The 26,554-nt window shown below is 45.6% G+C and overlaps 1 protein-coding gene across 1 annotated transcript in view; it reads left to right on the forward strand.

Annotated features, from left to right (window-relative positions):
* The window catches only part of LOC126416078 (focal adhesion kinase 1), a 754,036-nt gene that overhangs the window by 129,359 nt on the left and 598,123 nt on the right, over positions 1–26,554 (forward strand). The window contains exon 3 of the mRNA XM_050083563.1: positions 15,762–15,828. The gene's annotated coding sequence lies outside the window, so the exon portion shown is untranslated. The remainder of the gene's footprint in view (positions 1–15,761; positions 15,829–26,554) is intronic.

A 26,554-nucleotide genomic window follows, 5' to 3' on the forward strand; every position in this document is an offset into this window, starting at 1 on the left:
GCAAACACCCACTTCAGTGCAAACAATTAACAACCTTCGCAGACCCTATAAGGAGCTTAATCTTAAACGGTGTTTGAGAAACATGCTTAACATCGTGTTTCCACAGAATGCGATCAATGCTGTTACAATTAGTATCTGCGTAAGGCAAAAAAACTGTTGCCTTGGGCTACAAATTGTGTAAGATACCATGTGCTGTAATCTCTCGTTTCATTTCTGGGGATGTTGGCCTGTCGAAGCATCGGCATTTGTCGAGGGCGTCGGCAATTTCATGCTGTAAGTTGTTTAAACAAAGCACAATATATGATCAAAAGTATCTGTACATCCTTATATAATGTGGATTCACCAATATAAAAAGAGACGAGTATTGTGTTGTCAGTACAGAAGCAGCAACCGCGGATGGACTACTCACTGAGTAGTCCACATTGAACAGTAAATCCGTGAGGTTCATTTCAGCTCTTCTGTGGCTTTGGAAGTTGACTGTTGGTGATATGACTGTGAAATGGAAACAAGAAGGAACGATGTCAGCTAAGCAAAGACCACGCAGACCTCATGTACTGATGGCTGGGGACTGTTGTTCAATGTGGAGTGCTATTGTAAAAATTCACATGAAATCAGCAGAAAGTATCATTTATTGGTTGTGGAGTGGTGTAGTGGTCAGTCCTCAGGTCAGAATTTGGAGTGAGCCTGAGGGGCAGAGCAGGTGAGGTGGTTATGCTACAGATGCAAGAGGCTGAATTCGGGAATTGGAGTGGATGGCCGTCGTAAGCCCTAAAGCATCAGTTAAGCAATGTAAGCTGAAAACATATTTATTGCTTTTGAGTTTACAGTATAGAATTGCTTCTCTGGCGCAGCGGAAGGTGCGCCGAATCGCACGCTCGAGTGCGACTGAGAATGTGGACAAACTGCTGTGTGAGCAGTGGCTTTGGTGTAGTTTGGGATCTAATAGCAATGTCGTGCAGGTAGCCTGAACAGCAGTCTGCAGGCGCTGGCGTACCGTGGCTCACCAGCAGCTAGTGCGGCCCACTCCAGTGATCTCGAAGATGGGCATGTGCTTAAATAGGTGCCAACAGCTTATGACAAATGGTAGGTGTCACGGAGGCGTAATCAGCAGCACAGTGTAAAGCCAGGGAGGAAGTATTATGTACATCCAGGGAGCCAATGCACAAGTGCCGTACCCAACAGGCTGAAGGTGGTAGTCACTTGGTACAGCCCTTCGCCAGGAGAAGGCTGATTCGCATCTTTTATCAGTGACTAAACAGCAGCGGCAGCTTACAGAGGCTAAGTTTCACTGCAGCCGGCTGGCCACAGTTTCAGAAGCGAATTCTTCGCTCAGACAGCAGGCATCACATCACGGTTTGCCAACAAAATTATCCTGTAACTAGCGAGACTGTCATTCCGTCAGAATCAGACAATGAGACTGAGTAATCTGTAATGGGGATATTTAAGATGGATGTGACGTCTTTGGAGGTGGTGAAGTGATCATTTGCCCTCATTATCCGGAGGTGTAAGCGGACTAGGCCCCACTGTGGTGTTCCCCTTGCGTTTGCACTTCTGTCTGTGGACTGGCTGAGTTTCGGTGTCACATGTTGTGGCTGAGTATTGCAAGGCGCGCAGAATGACATTGGGTGCTGTCATACTGCACCAGTTGCTCTCCTTGATTGTAGTTGAGCTCGGTGTAGAAATGTATTACGAGCGGCGCGCTGCCTTGCTCTTCACGTGCCCCATATTCTGATTGTGACAAGTAGTATGAGCCGTATGCACCAAGGATTAATCCCGGTAATTGGATATGCCCTGCCACACTGATACCAGTGTGCAGCTAGCACAGTGACCATGGATAGGGAGTTAAAAAGAATGGGTACAAAGGTCAAGCAGTTCGTCATAAGTCACACATTTGTGTAATCAGTGCTAACACCCAAACCTCCAGATACCAGACACTCAGATCGGTACCAAACGTTGTATGTGTGTAGAGTATCAGCCACAACTCCTATTTAGTTCGTACTATGTGCTGTAGTCCAGCAGAGCGGGCGTAAACGTTAATTAAAAGTAACGCCAGTGCTACGGAGCACAAGAAAAGCATGAGTGTGAGTACTTAATACGTATAGCTTCCTTAGGGAACGTGTTGGAACATTAGGTCAGGGCCCCTCGGTTCAAATCCCAACGACTGCATTATGCGTGAAAGTGTTAATGGGATAACATGCTTATGAGATGTAAAAGGGCTGTTTGGGATTTACAGGAATGTCCTCTTGGCAGTCTGCTTTCGCTGGTATACTCAGTGATAAAACAAAGCAGTAGGCTTTTACCAGAAATATTGACCCTTAGATAGTGTGTCTAATAGTGTATTTTAAATACGACAGTATGCCATCTTAGGCACTGTGTAACATTAAAACACTTGATAATGGCACTTTAAATCCGAAATCATGATCGTGTAAGTGTGACAGTGCAAATAAAAAACAGTCTAATGGCGTTACTGACTTTAAAGGAGTATATTATGACTGTGGCTCCACATTGTGAAAAAATTATTAAATGAACTAAATCGGTGTTTTGGTTGATACGGTATCGACATACAACGTTGGTACCGATCTGAGTGTCAGACATCTGGAGGTCTGGGTGTAAGCAGTGATTGAGGAGGTATATAGAGCGATGTCACTGGACAATGGATGACTGGAAACGAGTAATTTAGAATGATGAATCACACTATACCTTGAGCTCATTCGACGTAAGGTTTTGGGTTTGGCGGATGTCTGGAGAACGTTACCTTCCGTCGTGTGTAATGTCAGCAGTGAAGTACGGAGGAGAAGGTGTTACGGTATGGGGATGTTCTTCGTGGTTAGGGTGTGGTCTGCTTACTGCCCTTAAGAAAATGCTAAGTGGTTCAGAGTGCGAACACATTCTACAGCATTGTGTCCTGTGTACAGTAGGGGAACGGTTTAGGGTGGATGATTCTATTAGCCTGACGGTGTACCCTATCATAAACCAGCGTCTGTGAGGCGATGTGGACAGCAACATTGCTGAAATGGACTGGCCTTCCCAGAGTCCACACATGAACTTAACGGGATGCCTTTGCGATGAGCTAGAATGCCCACTTCGCTCCAGACTTCAGTTTACAACATCACTGTTATCTGTGGTTTCGGCTCTTGAGAAGGAATAGGCTGCCATCCCTCCACAGACATTCTGACATCTTATTTCAAATGTCCCTAGTAGAGTTCAATCCGTCACAAAGGCGACCGGTGGACACTAGTAGGTAACTGAATACGTTTGATCAGAGAGTGTGTTTCTTTTTGAACAGAAATCCAGATGCACACATAACTGCAGTTATTATTATGTATTATTAATAATATTTTTTCATTCCGTGCCACTAGTGTCGCTGGTGCGGCGGCGCCACTGTCCAGCGCTCTATCTGTTATACAGTCAACCTTTGCAGCTGGACCAGGTATCTCCACTGGTCACAGTGATTACAGTGAAGTTGTAGAATAAAATATAAACACATAAATTGAAAGCAATGATGTGTTACTGTGAAACTTGTAATTAGAAAAAGAAATTAAGTTTTTGTTGAATTCGTACTGTTGTAGCACTATTACAAACTTCACACAAAAATACTCAGTGGGCTCTAGAGACAGGGCTGTCGTGCGTACAAACAAATTCGTCGTCGTCGTCGTCATCGTGAATTTGTTTCGTGAATGAAGAGTGTGGCGTGTGGAATTTGTCGACATCTGACAAGGGGACCCTCCATACTGTAAATCACGGATTTTGATGCGCTTCAAAAATGGCTCTGAGCACTATGGGACTTAACATCTATGGTCATCAGTCCCCTAGAACTTAGAACTACTTAAACCTAACTAACCTAAGGACATCACACAACACCCAGTCATCACGAGGCAGAGAAAATCCCTGACCCCGCCGGGAATCGAACCCCGGAACCCGGGCGTGGGAAGCGAGAACGCTACCGCACGACCACGAGCTGCGGACTGATGCGCTTCAAACATGTTGTAGAGGCACTTATCCTGAGTAACTGGCTATCCGGTTTTTTTAGTGACGGGCCTTGGTTTTTGAGAAAATCGATTTTGAAGTTCATTGCGCGATTTGTATATCCGTAACGTTACATATATTTCCAGCAAGTCAGCACAGCACAGGGGTAAAGGTTCACTGCTACCGCGCTAGAGATACCGTGTTCGAATCTTACTTGTGTAATTTTTTTTTCAAAATCGACCGAATTTTTCAATTTTATTTCAAAGAATATCAACAAACAGCGTAAAGTGTGGGAAATTATAAAGATGTATTCAACTATTCATTTTTCAATTATTCATTCCGTTTGTGGTTCGCAGTTGGCGTTCCAAATGTTCGTACAACGGTCGCTTCTTGTATTATATGAAATCGATCTCCGCCCATTATCACCCCCTCTCCCGTGAATGCCGTTAGCCGTGGCGGGAACCCCAGCTCCTAGCTGCGGCCAATGAAGATGCGAGTTGCATTCCTTTACGTTCGCATCTAGCTACAGCGTCTGTTGCTCGTAAAGCGTCTCTAGTGCCTTGTGTTAGAAAAATTCGGTGAAATGGAAGAACCAAATGTTTCTGCAGTAGTGCAGCCAGAAGAAGATCCACAGGTAGAGGAGTTGAGCGAAGAATCATAAGGCGAAATCACAAATGCCAATAAATACGCCGAAAATCTACTCCGCGATTTGAGTCTCTTAACAAATACATCGCCTAGCGTGATCTCTGCCAATTCCGTTGCAATAGACGATGAGATATGTATCACAATACAAGATCTCTTGGTCGAAAGACAGATTTTTACTGATGATGAATTGATAGATTTCAACGAAGAAAATGGATTGGGAGAATATGATGTGAACAACAAACGGAATGAATATTTGAAAAACTTAATAACTGAATATATCTTTATAATTTCGCGCACCTTACACTGTTTGTTGATACTCTAATTCGGTCGATTGTGAAAAAAAAAAAAAAAAAGTACACGAGTAAGATTCGAACACGGTATCTCTAGCGCGGTAGCAGTGAACCTTTACCCCTGTGCTGTGCTGACTTGCTGGAAATATATGTAACGTTACGGATATACAAATCGTGCAATGAACTTCAAAATCGATTTTCTCAAAAACCAAGGCCCGTCGCTAAAAAACCGGATATACGGGTACTCAAGGTAAGTGTCTCTACAACATGTTTGAAGTGCATCAAAATCCGTGATTTACAGTATGGAGGGTCCCCTTGTAAGACATTTTTATCTCAGAATGCGCGGTCTCTAGGCATTGGTGTAGCTCCTGTGCTTTCGCATATCTGGCACCACTGGCGACGTTTCTCACAGTGATTTGTAGAGCTCGCAGCTGTAGTCAGCTGCAACCCTTCCCTTCGCTTTACCCCTTTTACGTCTGACCCCTGGGGTGATGGTACTGGCTCTGGTGATTTGATCAGTAGTCGCGGCAGGGGTCCGTACATCTGCCACACGCCCCACTACCCAGCACCTCACGGTCTCCCAGCGATTCGCGGCCACCCGTCGACCCGTATGTGGCGCAGCGGCTTTTGTCCCAGCCGTGTAGGGACCGGGCTTGTTTCACTTGCTGTTGACCGTTACTAGCGACGCATTTTGCTAGCTCTGCAAGACTTCGACGTATATTTTCCATTTAGAAATTGGTGTTAAAATTCTCTCAGCCATTACTACTGATTTTATCTAACGGGAGCGTATCAAAAAGCGACAAAAATTTAAGGAAAATGATACAGTTCGGCAAGATTATCGCCACAGAGCAAAATAATTATTTCTGTTGAAGCACACTCTGCACCTCCTTAGGTGCTCCACAAACCACTGTACAGTGCGTAATGATGATGATGAAGTTCCATACTCCGTGGCAGAGCGTAGGGGACGATACAGGAGACCCGCACCGCTGTACTAGGCAAGGTCCTAGCGGAGGTGGTTTGCCATTGCTTTCCTCCGACCGTAATGGGGATGCATGATGATGATGATGATGATGATGATGAAGACGACACAACAACATCCAGTCATCTCGAGGCAGGTGAAAATCCCTGTCTCCGCCGGGAATCGAACCCGGAACCTCGTGCTCAGGAAGCGAGAAGGCTACCTCGTGGATGGTTTGTTTATATATTATTTTGGTTCGCTGGAGCAGCTACTGTATGTATGGTATTGTAGCCGTGAAAGAAATGAAAAATTATCATGCAATAGTCGGAAAAGGAAGAGAAGGAGAAATAGCTTGGTGACGTGTACAATGGAACGGGCTGCAGAGAAACTCGCCTCGTACAGTTTTGCACAGAGCATAGTTCGTTCACTCCAAACACTTGATCTGAGAGAAAATCTTTCTAAAGCCAAGGTCGCAGAAATTTTTTTTTTATTTGGTAGGTACCGGTTTCCTCAGAGTTTGCTGTCATCTTCAGGTCTTCACAGACCCCACGCCATATGAACACATAACATAAATTTTTGATGATCTGAAAATGACAGCAAAGTATATCGAAACGGGTTCTTTGTAAATAAAGAAATATTTATGCGATCTTGGTTCAAATGGCTCTCAACACTATGGGACTTAACATCGGAGGTCATCAGTCCCCTAGAACTTAGAACTACTTAAACCTAACTAACCTAAGGACATCACACACATCCATACCCGAAGCAGGATTCGAACCTGCAACCGTAGGAGTCGCGCAGTTCCGGACTAAAGCGCCTAGAACCGCTCGGCCACAACGGCCGGCTGCGATCTTGGCATTAGAAAGTTTTTACCAAGTAAAACAGATCACTTGGATTTCTCAGCATAATAAAATTCAATAAACTTCGTCTCAGAATCATAAAAGGAGGTTTATTCCCGGAAAAGACCTTGGAGACACAGGAATCTTTCAAATAGGTTATACAGAGTAATATCAACTAAACTGCCGCTAGTTCAGAGGACCCCCATGAAAAACGAGTGATAGTAGGACAATGAAACTTTGTGGAAACATTTGTAATGACAAGCGCAAGAGAAATAACGGGTAAACAATTGAAAGAAACATTTTAATTTCCAAATAAGTGAATAATATTTATTAATTGCTTACCATGTTTACGTTCCACGTCACAAATGTTGCTCAATGTGACGACTATCTGCATCGACAACAGCCTGGAACTGCACTAGAGATACCATTTCACGATTTTTCTTAGCACTTTTAGAACGGTGGACCATGGAACCTGTCGTGACTCAGCTCGCGCGCTGCTTGAAGATCGCACGCCGCGTCCAGCATTCTCAGCCAATAGCAACAAGTAAGTTCTCCAACAATTTGTGGCGCAATTGGTCGTCGGCCACTCCCAAATCGCCTGTTAATCCGTACTTGCGAATCTTGTTCTTCAACCCCGGGGCCGAAAGAGAACCTGTCCGTGTTGCTTTAATGCGTCGATACTCGCGAGCGGTAGCGTTCTCGCTTCCCACGCCCGGGTTCCCGGGTTCGATTCCCGGCGGGGTCAGGGATTTTCTCTGCCTCGTGATGGCTGGGTGTTGTGTGCTGTCCTTAGGTTAGTTAGGTTTAAGTAGTTCTAAGTTCTAGGGGACTTATGACCACAGCAGTTGAGTCCCATAGTGCTCAGAGCCATTTGAACCATTTTTTTGATACTCGCGAAGAGCACCAGCACCACTGCTGTTGTTTTGATAAAACAGCTTTACGAGTACAGACCTGCTCATATTGTTCAGACCCATGATTGCTGCGACTGTAATGCACACCGATGCTTGTGTTTCAAGCCAACGTCACTGTGCCAGTACTGGGGGCTAACAATAAGTCTTTATGCTAACATTGATAACAACCCAAAAACTGCAGCGCACAGTCTGAACATCATTCCCATAAAGGTGGGTACCTAAACATAGTTTTCCGCCTACACTGTATAAAACATGTAATTAACCGACGATCTCGAGGAAGCTGTAGCTCGCGTTAGCTAGTGCGAGTGTGGATTTGTGGATTACGGATATAGTCACATATTAACAACTTCATATTGTTTTCTGACTTGAACTTAACGGCACGGGCTACCATATTAATTGCAGCTCCAGGTTTTCAATCTCATTATGCGTCACTCCTTGCAATCAGTCCGAGTAGTTCATATAATTGAACTAAAGTTCTTATCAAGGAACTACAGAATCCCAAACGAAATAAACATGTTAGTAGAAAACACAAAAAATTTTAAAACAACTGATATCGTATTTGCTGGGCAACCTATTTTACTCCGTTCATGAATCTCCTAATAGGCTCACTTAATACATCTAAATGTAGATTAAAATAAAAGCCGACAGCGTGTCTGATCAACACGTCGGTACGAATATACTTCAGATGAGGCAGTCCCGCCTCCGCAGCCGATGCCGCCGACGTAGTATTATCCGGTAGCGCTCGACTTGGAAATACCCACTTCGAATCTCGGCGGAAAAATACATTGTCTTCATCATGACTTGGCCAGCAAGGGGAGGGGGGATGCGGCATAGCTCCAGACCACCAGACTGTGCTGCGTGTCCAAGGTTTAGTGCCAAACCCGTCGACAGTGTTTCATGGAGTGAAGGCAAATGACACTGTTGATCGTGATCCGTCTGTGGGCCTAAGTCTGCCTGTCGCATTGCTGCTGTGTAAGAGGAATTGGCTATGTACCGGCCCCGGTTTTCATTGTCTCCATTCTCTACCATCGCCATCAAGATTCATGGTATAGATACATGTCAGTCAGTCTCCGTAGCTGAGTTGTGAGCATAGATGGCTGCTATGGGGTTGGGCTCGGTTGAATTCCCAATACTGGCAGGGATATTTCCTTGGAGGAAAGTCTGGAATGGTGCTCACGATCAGCGTAGTTACGCAATTTGAGGGATTTTTCTTGAGTGAGAAGTAGCGTTTCCAAAGTCTGGCACACTGACAACGGCCAGGAGAGCAGCGTGCAGACCTCACATGGGAGAGGATGACAAAGCGGCAGGTCGGAATTATATTTAGTAGCTATTTTCAGGACAATACTTCCTTGCAGATAATTTCGTAGTTACTGCGAAGAACGTATTGACCAAATAACTACGTAAACTGATCAGCCAGAACATTATGAGCACCTACGCAATAGCCGGTATGTCGACCTTTGGCACGGATAACAGCGGCGTCGCGTCTTCTTAACACAATCATTACTTTTATAGACAAAGCTGTTGCATCCTTGAGCCCCCAGTTTGCGATGTACGACTAGCGGTTCTCGGCTGACGCTACAAATCAGAAATTTTCTAAGTCCGGAGTCTGAGTGTTATCCCGTACGGGTGCTGTAGGCTTTATAGCAGCACGCGTACCCGGTGGCTTGTCATGTTTGTAGGTCGCTGGAGGAGTTGGCACCGCATCTGCACACACAAGTCACCTAATTCCCGTAAATTCCGTGGAGGGAGGCGATGAGCGCTGACGCCACGTTCAATCACATCTCAGATGTATTCGGTCGGGTTCAGATCTGGCGAGTTGGGGGGTTAGCAGATCAATTGGAACTCACTACTGTGTTCCCAGAATCACTCCATCACACTCCTGGCCTTGTGACATGGCATATTATCTTGTTGAAAAATGCCAATACCGTTGAGAAACAGGATCATCGTCAAGGGATGCTCGTGGTCTGCAACCAATGTACGATACTATTTGCCCTTCATGGTGCCTTGCACGAATTCCACTGGGCCCATGGATGGCCACGAGAAGGTTCCCCAGAGCATAATGGAGCCGCTACCAGGTTTTCTCTGACCCGCAGTGCAGGTGTCAAGGAGCTGCTCCCTTGGAAGACCGAATTCGCGCCCTCCCATCGGCATGATGAAGAAGGTATCGGGATTCATCAGACCATGCAACACTCTGCCACTGCGACAACGTACATTGCCGATGGTCACGTGCCCCTTTCGTTCGTAGTTTCCGATGTCGTTGTGTTACTATTGGCACATGCATGTGTCGTTCGCTGCGGAGGCCCATTGTTAGGAGTGTTTAGTGTACTGTGTGTTCAGACATACGTGTACTGTGCCCAGCATTAAAGTCTGATGTTAGTTCCGCCACAGTACTCCGCCTGTCCTGTTTTACCAGTCTCCCGTGCCTACGACGTCCGACATACGTAACGACGGGTGACCGCTCAACCTCACGACTTCTGGACGTGGTTTCATCTTTGTTTGGCAACGTGTTGAAGGCACTCCTGGAATACCCGATAAGTCGTGCAGTTTTCGAAATGCTAGCGCCGAACCTCCGGGCCGTCGCAATCTGTCCTCGGGCAAATTCACACATGTCGTGTGCCTTCCCCGTTCTACACCCACAGACATCACGCATACTGATACTACAAGCACCGTGCGTGTATCCGACAAGCAGTCATTCCTCGCCGGGTGATGCTGCTAACGCCTGAACAGGTTAATGTCGATAGTAGGTCGGTGGTCATGATGTTGTGGTTGATCATGTATTAGTTACTATCTCGTTCTTAGCTGCTCAGTGAAAAAAAAAAATACCGCCAAGTTTATGATCTCCGACACTAGCGCAGAGCTCCTGCAGTCTGGAAGAGCTTGAACAGGATAAAGAATTCGAATTTGGTAGTCTCTGCATTCCTTAAAAAGTGGCCAGTGATCTGCTGTGCTTTCTCCCACTCGCAGCCTGTACCCGGCTGGTCCCGGCGGAGGTTCGAGTGCTCCCTCGGGATGGGTGTGTGTGTTTGTCCTTAGGATAATTTAGGTTAAGTAGTGTGTAAGCTTAGGGACTAATGACCTTAGCAGTTAAGTCCCATAAGATTTCACACACATTTGAACATTTTTTGAGCAGCCTGTACCCTTCTATACAGAAATTGCTGTCAGACCAGTAGCGAGTGCGGCCACTGGCTGCACCGACGGTCTCTGGCACAAAAAAAATGGTTCAAATGGCTCTGAGCACTATGGGACTTAACTACTTTGGTCATCAGTCCCCTAGAACTTAGAACTACTTAAACCTAACTAACCTAAGGACATCACACACATCCATGCCTGAGGCAGGATTCGAACCTGCGACCGTAGCAGTCGCGCGGTTCCGGACTGCGCGCCTAGAACCGCTAGACCACCGCGGCCGGCCTCTGGCACAAAACTCATATCAGAATCCTGCGCGCGCACACACACACACACACACACACACACACACACACACAAGTATCCTCCGTGAAACGTACAAATAACTCATGCGGGCTCGACGACAACTGCACCAAATAAACTATGGAGACTGTTCAGGATATTTTCTGACCATTTTGGTACAAGGGACCCGTCATTTCCGGTCGTTTGTTACAAAGTAATTGCATTTAGTTTGACTTCTAACCTCTACTTGTAAATGTATTGCTCTGAAATATATGCAAAACAGTGCGTGTGTCGACGGTGTATTATCCGACCAAGATACTGTAGCCATTGGCTTCTCGAGACCGTCGTCCGAATCACAAGTGCAGTGGTGACTAAGAAAAACGCATCGCACGTTGAATGATTTCACGACAGCTGTGCATACACAATCAAGTGGTTGAGCGTGTCCTCGTGAAACATCACGACGTGAACTATCGATAAGCCGAACGAAGCGCCCTCACTACCAGGTGCAATAGTATCGTGGTCGACGGTGACGCTGCGTGTCTTGTTTGGAAACGTTCACTCGCTGTTCTCGTTGTTGATAACGGTAATGCTCACTTGACTCTTCGCCGTATTGCTCCTTTCGGTCTTGGGTTTGCATCTTCCTGCGGTGTTGGCTGTACTTTTAACAGCGATACGCAGCAGTATAGATAGATTTACTGATGAAGGGTTGGGTGATGTGCGCCTCGTTTGTGAATTTACTGGTTGCAGTGGAAAAGCGGCGCAACTACTCTATGCTTCGCTATTCCTACAGTAACGGTAAACCACATCAGAATTGGTTTAGCATTACGTTGTTTTGTGTTCTACATTTTGGTAATTGACTATTAAATAGGATTTTTCTTTGTTACGCAGGTATTTTCACAGATTCGAAGGTACCTGGATTAACAAATCGAATAAATCACTGTTACATTACTACTCTGTAACGATCCACCTCTGGCGTTAGGAACTTGCTTATTAATAATAGTGATGCTGTAACTGTTGTTTGATAATATTTAGTGACAAAATGCAACCTAACGCTAGATTGCGTACTTAACTGCTATCCTGTGTGGCCGTTTTTTAGTACGACTTGAAAAGAGATAGATTATTAATTGATCACCGATGCATCGGTTCTCAATTGTGTTCAGGAGACGTACGGATTGATTACGCGAATAATTGACCTTTTGACACGGATTGCCTTCACGCAATCAGAATCTTCGATGAAAATACCTAAGGGACCTATTTGAATATAAAAATGGAAATGAAAGCAAATTAGTGGAATTTCGTTAGAGAAAGATTAACAGATAGGAAGTTGAACATATTAGTGGTCTCCCAAATACAATCGACACACCGCGATAAAGAGCGAACCAGTAACAAAGCTCATATACAATTTGAACATCATTTTTAGTTAGTGAAAGGAAAGAATAAGAAGAAAATTGCTGCATCGTAAAATATTAATATATTTTGAACAAATTTGCTTTAAACTTCTACACAGTGACAAATACACCATAAATGCATGACTTACATCTGATATTTCTTATGAAAATGGCGCAGTCCAATAATCGCTGCTTTGTCAGTCCGTTCCTTCTTAAAATTTAATGTCCTTGCATGTGCGTAAGTACATTGTATCCACATCCGACCAACCGAAATGTTTTTTTCGTCGTTTCTGATAGTTTTTACACAAAATAAGAAAACAACTTGTAGCAATGCTATGCAGTACGTCTTAATATGTCGGCGACCAAAAGTACAAGGGATAATGAGGTGCCGGCCGGAATGGCGGAGCGGTTCTAGGCGCTACAGTCTGGAACCGCGCGACCGCTACAGTCTGGAACCGCGCGACCGCTACGGTCGCAGGTTCGAATCCTGCCTCGGGCATGGATGTGTGTGATGTCCTTTAGTTAGGTTTAGGTAGTTCTAAGTTCTAGGGGACTGATGACCTCAGAAGTTAAGTCCCATAGTGCTCAGAGCCATTTGAACCATTTGATAATGACGTCTCTAGAATATTTCTTAACAAAAAATAGATTGTTCTTTCTTCTGTTTCGAAGCCTCTTGCTATCAAGCGCTGCGGCAATGATTTTAAATATCTGCGCCCAGCGGGTCAAAGAGTTTATTTAGAGTATTTGAACGCTGGACGCGCATTTTGGTATAGGCGCACATTAAAAAAAAATTTCATCTCTTTACTCTCGCGCTGTGATGCTTAGCATCTTTACGAACTACAGCTCGTTGGCTGTCCTTTTCTTTAATGACAAATATCTCACATGCAAATTAGCTCAAATCCAATAATATTACACACCGAGCGCCAAGGGCCTTTTGTATCAAAATACTCCGAAGGTAGCCCTAATGAACGTCCGAAACTTTTTCAGCGGATTTTCGATTCACTCTGTAACACAAAGCTCCTGGCATTAGTGGGCGGCTGTTGTGTCCTGATGATGGAAGTGCTGCGTGCAGACCTCACAGCTAAAATTTTCCTATATGTGTGATTGTTTCCGCAAGTTGCGACATGGTCGCGGAGTAAAACAGTGATCTGGGAAGTGTCTAACATTTTTTATTCCCGCCAGTTATCACAGAGCTTTTGCTCCTTTGACTACCGGTTTCGGTACACAAAGCGATCATCAGATCTGCAGCAAAACTTGAGAAACGAATTACAACTATGTATACCGTAAGAAAAAAAAATTATTACTTTCATGTATGTGTGGTTAAAGGCGCTGCAGTCTGGAACCGCAAGACCGCTACGGTCGCAGGTTCGAATCCTGCCTCGGGCATGGATGTTTGTGATGTCCTTAGGTTAGTTAGGTTTAACTAGTTCTAAGTTCTAGGGGACTAATGACCTCAGCAGTTGAGTCCCATAGTGCTCAGAGCCATTTGAACCTTTTTTTTCATGTATGTGTACACGAAACATGCGCAAAATCAGCTTAGCATCGTCGCACGTATTTAAATTACGCTGTAAATTGGGCCACAGTGCCGGCGGAGTCATAGTATCAGTAGCGCTACTGTTCATAACGGACTGCAGTACAGTAGCCACAACACACGTTTCCCGAATGAAATTTTCACTCTACAGCGGAGTGTGCGCTGATATGAAACTTCTGGCAGATTAAAACTGTGTGCCGGACCGAGACTCGAACTCGGGACCTTTGTCTTTCGCGGGCAAGTGCTCTACCAACTTTTGTTTCTTTTTTTTATCGTTGTGTTTGGTCGTTGCGGACGTCACATGATATCCGTTAAAGTTCGTTTGTTGATCCTTCCACTCAGTTTGGTCCTTTTTTTTTTAGTGGCCAACCAGCTCTCTGACCGAACACGCTGAACTACTGTGGCGGCAAACCAACTGAGCTACCCAAGCAATACTCACGACCTGTCCTCACAGCTCTAATTCCGCCAGTACCTCGTCTCCTATCTTCCAAACTTCACAGAAGCTGTCCTGCGAACCTTGCAGAACTAGCACTCCTGGAAGAAAGGATATTGCGGAGACATGGCTTTGCCACATCCTGGGGAAGCAGGCGCTGCCCGCGAAAACCAAAGGTGCCGAGTTAGAGTCTCGGTTCGGCACAGTTTTAATCTGCCAGGAAGTTTCACAACATAAGTTTGCTCCGCAAGCTCGTTAAGTGTCGTTATTATGAGTGTACACATATTCTTCAATTATAAAATTGTACAAAACGCAATAAACGAAGAGTAGAGGACTTTAGCCTTATGTTTTCATCCTTTTCGCTTATTTCGCTAGGTATTGTATGAACTTTATATTATTATCACTGTATATTATTAACTTATTACGCTTGTTGTGGTGTATGTTATTATTTTTATCTAAAATAACTGCAAGAGCGTCCCAGAATCACATATTATCTCTTAACTATTTCCTTTTAACATTTTTAAATTTAATTTGTATTTTTCATTATTACATTTTACCACTAATAACTTACACATTTAGCAAGCCCACTAAAGACTTTACCTATTGTAATCTTCATTTATTCTGTACAACGGTATACTTGACGGATATGTGTAGACTCACAGCAGCGACAGCTAACGAGCTTACCGCACAAAGTATGTTGTGGCTACTGCAAAGCACTTTGTTAGGAACAGTAAAGCTAATGGCAGTATGACTCCTGGGGCACGGTGACCCAGTTTACATCATATTTTAAATATGTGCGTCGATGTTAAGCTGATTTTCCGTATATTTTGTGACGATATACCCATGGCTTTATTATGTTAGGACATGTTATCAAACCGAGCGAGGTGGCGCAGTGGCTAGCTCACTGGACTCGCATTCGGGAGGACGACGGTTCAATCCCGCGTCCGGCCATCCTGATTTAGGTTTTCCGTGATTTCCCTAAATCGCTCTGGGCAAATGCCGGGATGGTTCCTTTGAAGGTGTACGGCCGACTTCCTTCCCCGTCCGTCCCTAATCCGAGGAGACCGATGACCTCGCTGTCTGGTCTCCTCCTCCAAACAACCCAACCCCTATTATCAAACAGGTATGCCTCGTTATAGTTTGTACATCCGCCAAAGTAAAAATTTTTCATTACGGTATATTTTATCGTTTTAAGATGTACTCTGCCCACAAAGTTTTAATTCATTTCCCATGTTTTTGCTGCACACCTGAAGATGGTTATTGCTGACCGAAACCGGTAGTCTTACGGACCAGAAGTTTTGTGATCATTACCGGAAGTAAAAGAAATTATTGTGTGATTGTTTTGACTGTGTCAGGAGGGAATAATGCTGACAGCTCTGTCGTGTGTTGCAGGTGTCCTGCCGATGGTTTCGCGGTCTTCGCCCGAGCAGCAGTAGGATTGCAGCCGGCGTTCCCGCGGGTGAGTTAAGATGGGTTGACTGCACGCCTTATGGCCACCAACGAGCCTTTTGCTTATTTTATGACGCCTGTGATGTGATCACGGTTGTATAACGCAAAGTTTTTAACGTCGGAGAAGTTTGTGTCGCTCTGGGAACAGTTACGTTTATTTCAAGAAATATGGAAAGGCGGTGTTGTGCGTATGTCTACACGTTAAAGAGGGCGGTGAGAGGTCGTGAGTTTTTCCGGCGTTATTCCTGCTTATGCTGTGACAAAGGGATGCAGCTTATAGAACGGCGTCCCCTCATGTTCGCACTGATTAGCAGCCTGTGCACTTTGTCGATAAATGTTGCCGTTAACGTCATTCATTACGTGTATAGCCGTGGACTAGCTTCGGTAATAGCTCATAAACAAGAGCTCATTACTTCCATTACACATACAGCCAAAATTTGTTTTCGGCTCTTATGCGAGAAAAAAAGATATACACCGACAGGTATCGCCAGGTAAGGTGTATATCTAAGAGGCAAGCCAGTAAAAACTAGACAGATGCAAAAAGTGAGTAAACTGTTTATTATTTCAAAATTAATCGCCGTAACAGTTAATACTCGTCCATTTATCCCACTGTTAGATAAGGCGGTCGATGCCTTCATGGGAAAATGTTTGCGCTTGTCTCTTCCTCTTGCTACGGAGCAAACCTACCCCCACGTTGTCTTTCTTCAGAGCTCCAAAAATATGGAATTTGCATAGGGAAAGATCTGGACTGTATGGAGGGCATGTAAGGGCTTCCCAGCGGAATTTTTGCAGCGTAGTCTAAACAGCCTCGGCAGTCTGTCCGCAGGCATTATCCTGAAACAGAATGGTGCCGACCGTCAACATTACCGGGTGTTTGGACTCTCTGGCGCGCTTCAGTTTTTGCAAAGTGTCCACGTACCGCTGTGCGTTTATTGAAGCACACCATCAAATCCAAACGCCGAGGCGTGTTCACGGACAGCATCACTCTGTTTGCAGGGTAGTGTCTGCCCACGTGATGCCAATGTTGTTTTGACCACGCTGCGGAAGTTTTGCTTGGAAGCCCGTACACGTTCTTCATACAATCCCGATCTCTCCCCATGGGATTTTCATATTTTTGGAGACCTGAGGAAAGACATTCGCGGCCGTCAGTTTGCTTCGGACGAAGTCTGGGTTCTTTTTCAAACCAACAGCTCAATTCATGGAATCAATACTAGAAATAAGAATAATCTTCACAAGAATTTAAAGTCACTTGCTCTTGTACGAAAAGATGTGCATTATTCAGGAACACACATTTTCAATAACTTGCCAGCGACCATAAAAAACTTAACAACCAATGAAATTCAGTTTAGAAGCCTAAAGGATTTATTGGTGGCCAACTCTTTCTACTTCAGTGATGAATTTCTCATTACAACCAAGTGATTTGTGTATATTAACTTCTGCACAATTTCAGAGCAGTAATGTGTTCATTGTAAATAAGTATTATAGTAGTTCTATTACATGTTTATTACCTTATAAATAAAAAAGCCTTTTTTATTTTAAATTCAGTGCATTAGTGTTTATAAAATGATTCTTTCATATAGTGCTCATTAAAAAAATGACGATCATTCCACTTGGGACCTGTGGAATGGTACATAGCTTATTTGTTTTAGTTGTAAATATTTGTCATGTATTGTTTTTCTGACATTTTCTACATCCTGGAGGACCTCCTCACTACGGATCAATTGGAATGAAAGTAAAAAAAAAAAAAAAAAAAAAAAAAAAATTCATGTTTCCGTAGGAACCGCCAACATTTCTCCATGAAGGAATTGCCCGTCTTCCCTCATATTAGGATAAACGTATTAAGAGCTGTGGCGGAATGTTTTGAAATAATAAGCTGTTTACTTACTTTTTTCTATAGTTACTGAATTGGGAATATTCCATGATGTCCCACAACAAACTCTGCATTTTTTCAACAGAAATTGGCGGAGAAAAACAATGTGTTGCATTACTTATTGAACGCCCCTTGCAGAGTCGCACATCGTTCAGTGTTACCCCATATGTATTTTATATCCTTAATTGTGCTGTTTCTCTGCACTCACCAGGACGAAAAGGAAATTGGTTCTTGTGTGGCGACAATGAAATTAGTAACTTGGTGTCTGAGTGCATCTGTCCATCCATCAGCGAAAGCATTTTGACTTATAATTTGGTCTGTGACAACAGTGTGAAGATGTTGATATAAAGCTTTGAGCAATGTGAGCCCCATAGCATGGTCAGGTCGTCGCGTGCATACGTCTTCGATGGGTTGCGATTGTTAACTCCAACATTACAGTGCAGATATTCATCACTGAAATTCGCCATAAATAAACCATCACAGTTTGAGAAGAAAAGTGACGTCCGTACCTAGAACACTGGAGGAGTAAATGACCTTTATTACCCATCATTACAGCTGTCGTTGGCCCAAAAAGGAGTTCAGTATGCAGCAACAAAAATTTTTTGATCATTCGGCCAATAACAAAAAATGTCTGACAGGTAGCAAAACAAGTTTTAAATCCAACGTACAATCATTTCTTCTGGACAACTCCTCCTATTTCACGATCGAATTTTGATTTATTTATTTAGAAAGTGGGTAGGCTGTAAAAAACTAGTTTTTGACAGCGAAAGTTTTCAAAGCGCCGCGTCTTGCAGCTCTGAAATATTGAAGAGGAGACATACTTAAATGTTCAACGCCAAAGGTCCTGTTTATTTACTGACTCAGTAGTTTAGGGTTTTGCCCATTTTCGCAAGCCACGTATTTTGTATAAATAAGCCAGCGTGACACATCATGCTGGATAACGAACTTCTGAGATACATTACTAAGATGACATAAAAAGAACTGTCCACAACAAACACATCCTAAATAAAAATACGTAGTTTGCGAAAATAGGCAACAGCCGAAACTAGTCTGCCAGTAAATAAAAAGCAGCTTCTGTGTTAAACATTTGAAAATGTTAGTTCTTCAAACTGTTTTAAGTGTAGCTGCATCAGTAAGACTAAAAATATGTTCATTTATATTAACATTAATCACGTATACATATCCTGTAACGTAACTCGTTTCACGTAATTTCGATTAAAGAATCGTTCAAATGCTTAATGGAACATATAACCACAAAATAACTAAATACCGTCGTGTGCGGCCTTGCGCCTCAGGTCGCGCTATTCTTTAGCAAACTGTAAATATTTTTTTATTAAAAAAAAAGTTCTCGCTGCGCTTCCGCGGCGGGGCTGATCGTCGGTTTGCGCGAATCTCAGTAGCCGGCTGGAAGGATGGAGCAGCTGTGTGTTAAATGCAAAGCGCTGCAGTGCGGCATTATTGATGTACTCTCTGGTATAATTGTAGGCGGAAGGGCGTGCTTTAAGATGCGCGGGAAGCAGAGTGAACTAACGTCATGGGGGGATGTGTGTCAAATTGGTCAAAAATATTGAAACTTTTGCTGTCGCCAGATAGTTCTGTAGCGTGTTAGAAATGTTGTCTCCAGTTTTCAGAGTTTAATCGTGCTACAAATGACGTAAAAGCCATTCTTTTTCAATCAGTGCACAGTATAACGTCCCCTTTTTTGCACGACACTGTCCTTGCATGCGATCTTTTATTACTTCCTGCTAGCAGAGAAGACATCTGTACAGTGTAGAAGTCTGTGAACCAATTTACTAAAGAAAAGCACGCATCTTGAAACGCAATACTCGAAAGAAAGTTTTAACGGCTTCATTTAGAAGAGACAGGCAAAGAAATTTTGGTCATCCACTATTGTTAAAATTTCTCACGTGATGAACCTACTCAAAAAAACTGATGATTTGCGTATTGCTAGTTTTGAAATACGAGTGATGAACATTGCTAAAAGAGCACGCCAGAAGGATCGTACTAGAAAAAAACAGCTAGATGAAGAACAAAAAGACCACATGTATCGTTATGGTCGACATCAAAGTACTTGTTTCTGGCCTGAATGCTAATAAAATCTTCTTTCTGTTTTCTAGCCACTTTCATTTTTCAGTACATTAGGAACATTTTTCGCCTGAATAATTACAGATAAAAACGTGAAATTCGCTACAGACTTCGTACGTATTATAACACAATTTCCTGTGGTACTAAATTTTTCAAGGAGCATTACTGTCAAATATTTTTTGTGAAATAAAACTTGCTATGTATCATAGCCATAAATTTAAAAAAAATGTTGGAAGAGTTCCAAGTCTGAAGTTGAAAAACCAGGACATATTTGTTTATTTGGTTAATAAGAATAAACCTACTGCATTTTGAAAGTTGTAAATAATGTAACCTTTGAGAAAATGTTCTTCATGTGACAGTATGTTCTTCAAGTATCCAGCAACGACCTGATCCAATTATTTAACAAAAAAATTGAATAAATAAACCAAGTTATGGCGAATAATACAATAACAGCATGGGTAAAGTTCAGTTCAGTCATCTCTCAAACAGTAAAAGTTAAGTTAACCGGAGACCTAAAAACGACGGAGAGGCTCCGTCCCCGCCGTAGCCGCAGTGGTCCGCAACCCCACGACTACTACCGCAGTCCACCCCTCCGCCGCCCCACACCGAACCCAGGGTTATTGTGCTGTTCGGCCCCCGGTGGACCCCCCCCCCCCCCCCCCCCCCCCACAGGGAACGTCTCACACAACCCCTATGTTTGCATGGTAGAGTAATGGTGGTGTACGCGTACGTGGAGAACTTGTTTGCGCAGCAATCGCCAACATGGTGTAACTGAGGCGGAATAAGAGGAACCAGCCCGCATTCGCCGAGGCAGATGGAAAACCGCCTAAAAAGCATCCACAGACTGGCCGGCCGGCTCACCGAACCTCGACACATATCCGCCGGGCGGATTCGTACCGGGGACCAGGCGCTCCTTCCCGCCCGTAAAGCCATGCGTTAGACCACACGGCCAACCGGGCGGGCTAGCTTATAGATACCTGTCTGTTTTCTCATACGTCAATCCTTAACAACCACATGGGTGATAAGAACGTAGGCCAAGGCCCTTCCGCAGTGGTAACACCGGTTTCCGTCAGCCTACCGAAGTTAAAGGATGTCGGGCTGGGCCAGCACTTGGATGGGTGACCATCCGGTCTGCCGAGCGCGGTTTGCAAGCGGAGTGCACTGAGACCTTGTGAGGCGAGCTGAGGAGGTACTTGATTAAGAAGTAGCGGCTCCGGTCTCGTAAACTGATATACAGTCGGGAGAGCGAAGTGCTGACCATATATCCCTCCATCTCCGCATCCAGTGACGCCTGTGGTCTGAGGATGACACGGCGGTCGGTCGGCACCGTTGGGCCTTCATGACCTGTTCGGGCGACTTTTTTTTCTTTTTTTTAATTTTTAGATAGAGACGTAGCGCCATGCTTTGGTGTTAAACTTGAGATGAACAGAGTGTTTATGTACATATTGCTAACCTCGCAGCGCTAGAGCCGCTTGAGGCAGACGCTTGTCCAGACAGCGAGACAGCGCCGCAGCTACCTGGCTGCCGCGTTCCGCCAGCCTCGGCGTCATTATATCGGCCGCGGCTGGGAAGCCGTGATGGCAGTAGCGGCCGCCAGGTGCGAGCAAGACGGCTTCCCACCCCGCGTCGGCCATTAATCAGAAACACGCTCGCCCTGCTACATAGCGCTCGCGCTCGCCTGTGTATTTCCCTTGCGGCCGCGCCGCCGGCGCTGGCTGTCTGGGTCGTGGCCTCATCGCGCTGAGTGCACCCAGCCCAGCCCAGCCCAGGCACCTGCCGCTGCTGCCTCTCACACCTGGCTGCCTACCCGCGCCACAGCCGCCGTTCGCTGCACCAGGACCGATCCCTCAACACTGCTGCAAGCTTTCTCACTTCGCGTGCGGAGGTGTGCGATTGGTGGCGACACCTAGTTGTAGGTGACAGTTCCTGCACATTTCTCGGCCCCACGAGTAAAAATTGCAGTGTGTATTTTCTCTGTACCTCGAGGACACGTCGTGTGAGGACAGGGCGTCACACTGCCTGCTGTTGGCTGGCCACCACATTTACTGACTGCCTAACGCTTAGCCGCGTATGTCGCAACACCGGCGTCACCTTCCCGCCCAGCTGACCCTCGCGTACACAGCAGTCTCCGCGCAGTTTCCGCCTCGCCGTGGGCGAAGCGGCTGGCAGGCGGCCACTGTGCAGTTCGCGACCCGCCCCGTGCCGTGCGCCGTCACTGCGCGTCCGCTTACCGCACACCTGCCGTCCCGCCAACATTGCGCTCCTGCGAACCCAGCCCTGATCTTTCAGCAGGTCGGCTACATTGCTTCTGTACGGCCACCCGCCTCAGTAACGGAGTCAACTACTAACACTGCAAAACTGACAAGCACCTTTGCCTTGTATTGTATTGTATGTCAACCAAGGACCTAGAAACGAGAAAGGGGCTCAGTCCCCGCCGCAGCCGCAGAGTGGTCCACAACCCCAGGACGACTACAGCAGAGTCCACTTCACCCCTCCGCCGCCCCATACCGAACCCAGGGTTATTGTGCGGTTCGGCCCCCGGTGGAACCCCCCCCCCCTCCCCCCGGGAACGTCTCACACCAGACGAGTGTAACCCCTATGTCCCTATGTTTGCGTGCTAGAGTAATGGCGGTATACGCGGACGTGGAGAACTTGTTTGCGCACCAATCGTCGACATAGTGTAACTGAGGCGGAATAAGGAGAACCAGCCCGCATTCGCCGAGCCAGATGGAAAACCGCCTAAAAACCATCCACAGAATGGCCGGTTCACCGGACCTCGACACAAATCCGCCGGGTGGATTCGTGCCGGGGACCAGGCGCTCCTTCCCGCCCGGAAAGCCGTGCGTTAGACCGCACAGCCAACCGGGCGGGCTACCTTTACCCTATCTCTCAATCGTTGCAGTTCAACGGTACTCATTCCATATTCGAGCGAAAAGTCCGTCCCCGTACGCTCGTATATTCAAAGGCGGAACAGAGAACTTCCTGGAATCGACAATTCTGCTCCAGAGAAGCAAAATGGAGCGAACATGCTTCCGAGAGCCTAGACATGTTTCTGGCTGCCTCGAGGCATCACTTCACCCATGTATCCCGCTGCAGTCGTACAAAATTCTCGCTTCGGGTACACGACTACCGAGACTCCGTCTACAGTGTAGGACTTCACGTCGTTTCCTACACTATTGAAGATGTAAATTAAGCAAAGCTGCTTCCGTTTCCCAAGTTAGTTTCTGGGATTCACATTCTATGAGGGACAGTCATTTGAAAACCGAACATCCGCCACAATAGGACGGTAGATTGGTTCCATTCAGAAGTAATTATCACACGTGTTAAGACATTTATTCCACTGTGAGAACAGAACGCGATCAGCGGCTGACGGATCCACAACTTCTCTTGCATTCTCTCATCCGACGTCCACCCATGTCCTTCTTCAGGTCGCTAGAGACGCGAACACCACTCAGTGAAAGATCCGGGCTGTACGGAGAAGCCGGCCAGGGTGGCGCTATAGCCTGGAACCGTGCGACCGCTACGGTCGCAGGTTCGAATCCTGCCTCGGGCATGGATGTGTGTGATGTCCTTAGGTTAGTTAGGTTTCAGTAGTTCTAAGCTCTAGGGGATTTATGACCTCAGATGTTAAGTCCCATAGTGCTCAGAGCCATTTGAACCATTTTTTTGTACGGAGGATTTTGCAGTGTTTCCCAAGCAAGCCATTGAAGCGTAGCCTTCGTCCGATTATGGTTCCAGGCCCGAGGAATTTGTTTCCATATCATCGCTGTAGTTAGTGTAGCAAGCGGACGAGAAATGCAGGTCACATCTGCTACACGGCTGCCTGAAGCATCGTCGAATCATAGGCGCTAGCCGTACGATACTATGACAGCTGGATGAATACGCTAGGCACGTCCGCCAAGAACCAAGGTCATAATCCGACAACTGTTTGCACCTGTCATGTGGCACTATGCCATTTCCACACCACAGCAGTGACAGTTTCGAAATGTAACAACAGTGGGGCCACCTGTCGCACGGACTGTATGCTGTAGCCTGTGTTTTCATTTGACTGCCCCTTATACCTGAAGATTATTGATTTCAATAAAGTAAGCATAAATACCGTTATTTATTCACAATAAATAGAATTCTTAACAGTGGCCGGTTGCTGTTTCTACATTACTGTTAGAATTAACCTGTATTTTCACGTACAAATTTGATATTTGCATAAATAATAATGTTCTCATTCTACCCGCCCAGATACTAGTGGGTGTTACAGGTTCCTTCGGACATGCATGCATATCCGAAGGAACGCTGAATCGTACTTCTGAGTAACACAGGCACTGCGATATCTTATTTAAACTCCGACACCGGGCTAGCGACTTTCGATTAAAATGTCACTCCTATACGGGAATATACGTAATAAATTCAGAGGAGATTGTACACATATGGCTGACGACGTACGCAAGTTTGGGTTTGCCCATGAGTCGTGCTCGGATAGCCTAATGATAAGACGATCGCTCGCGTTAAGCGGGAGATCTGGGTTGGAGTCGCGGTCAGGCACAAATTTTCATTTTCTTTCCATTATATAGTTGATAGTTATCCATATTCGCAACTGCAAATACATTTCATGTGGTACAAGCAGACAGTTGGACTCCACGTATTCCGTACCGCAGGATAACGCAAAGGTGATAGGAATAAGCATCGTTAGTAACCATTCCGAGCCAGCGCCAGTCCGGGACAAAGGCACAAGACAACGACAAAAAACAAAAATAATGTTCTCATTCTGTTGCCGACTGCTGCCGATTGGAGTCTAACAGCATTCTGTAACGCGAGGTGTTGCTCTCGCCTGTGTTACTGGAATACTCGACAGCAGCTTGTCGAGGATGAGTTTTTACATTGGAATCGCTCCCTTCTCTTTAATGCCGCTCGACTCTTATAACGTCTGGCTAATTTCTGTTCAAGTTACAAACAACATTTCGCTTCTTGTATTTTACTCGTGCTACCTTTAGAATTTCAGAGAGAGAATTCCAGTCACCATTGTCAAAAGGTCTGTGTAAGTCTGCAAAGGTTGTAAACGTAGATTAACTTTTCCTTAACCTATCTCCTAAGGGAAGTTGTATGGTTACTATTATCTCATGTGTTCCTAAATTTCTCCGGAATCCAAACTATTCTTTCCCGAAATCGGCTTCTAGCAGTTATCCATTCCTCTGTAAAAAAATTCGTGTAACTATTTTGAAACCATTACTTATTAAACTGACAGGTCAGTAATGTTAACATATATCAGCACCTGCTCTCTTTGGAATTGCAGTTACCATGTTCTTCTTAAAGCCTTAAGGTATTTCGTTTGTCTCATACATTTTGCACACCAGAGTTCTGTCATGGCTGGCCCTCCCAAGGCTAGTTTTGACGAAATGTCGTCTGCTCCAGGGTTCCTGTTTCGACTTTGATCTTTCAGAACTCTGTCATATTCTTCTTGCAGTAAGATATTACCCATATGATCTTTATCTACTTTCTCTTCCTTTTCTATAACGAAGGCTTTTCGTAAACTAAGGAACGATCGGTCGCCATATGGAAATTCGCAGTGAAAATCAAAACTGTTTTATTTGCTCCAGTTAGCTATACCTTCCAGCTACTTCTCTACGTACTAGCCGCTCCGACTTAGAGATCTGTCGTAGCGCAGTACCAACTTTCCGATACCCTCGTCCTAGAAGGCGGCCTCCTGTGCTTTCCGACTATTCCCTGTGCTGATGTGCAATTGGTTGTCTGTGCCAAAATGTTGTCTTCATAACCGTAGCGTCCTCTTTGTCCCTTTAGTGTACGGCCGAGAACTGTAATGAAGAAGGAAATGCATGACATTTACGCTATGTGAGATTGCGTGCAGTCAGTCGAAATGTCATGTCAGGCACCCACACATGGCGGGAGAAACTATTTTGCTGGCGTCTTTAAGCGCTAACTGCGCCCTCAGAACCGAGAAGAGCGACGTACGCTATCTACGGTCGTACTACACACTGCTGCTCAACACCCCTGTGCAAAGCTTCATGGGAGTTTCACTGTCGTTTCTGCTTTGCGGCATATCTGACCTTACTTTCCGAATAGCCCTCGTATATTGCCTTCAAGTTCGTCTCTCTTGTATAGGCCTTCTATATACTCCTTCCTCCTTTCAGCTTTCGTCAGCTGTTTCGCCACACAGGTGAGATGTACGGATAGACCGTACGACCTTGCTTCCCAACGGCAGACTAGCGAGCCAAGCTTCTGCTCCCCATTATTGCTGTGCCCTATAGTCGGAGCTGCCGGAGCACGTTCCGTGGCCGCTGTAATTTTCTCTGATATTTACGTTTAGTTGGCGCTTTGCCTGGGCAGTAGTGTGAGACACAGCCACCCCTTCCCCGTTCCCCCTGGTACAAGTGGGCTGGCTGGGGTTCACCTTCCTGGCAGGCTGACTGACGTTGCCTCTCGGCTCGTCTTGCCGACGACCAGACCGTGGCGTCGGCGTAGGGGGTAGGGGGAGGCGCGCCCTTGCCAGCCACCACCCACAACCCACCTCGCCGGTTGCCAGCCAAACCCTCTTCTCCTCCCCCACCACGGCTCACTGCGTCACTTCGGACTCTGAGGAAGCAGCCACGACAGGGCAGGGACCTCACACCCCTGCGGCAGTGTCGCTGCGTACAGTACAGTAGTCACACAGTTATCACAAAATCCCCGTCCTACCCTCGCCCCCATCTCTCGCTCTCTGACACACACACACACACACACACACACACACACACACACGTTTCCACCAGCCGGTCATCACCTTAATAGT

Source organism: Schistocerca serialis, chromosome 8, assembly GCF_023864345.2.
Source record: "Schistocerca serialis cubense isolate TAMUIC-IGC-003099 chromosome 8, iqSchSeri2.2, whole genome shotgun sequence".
Classification (NCBI taxonomy): Eukaryota; Metazoa; Arthropoda; class Insecta; order Orthoptera; family Acrididae; genus Schistocerca; species Schistocerca serialis.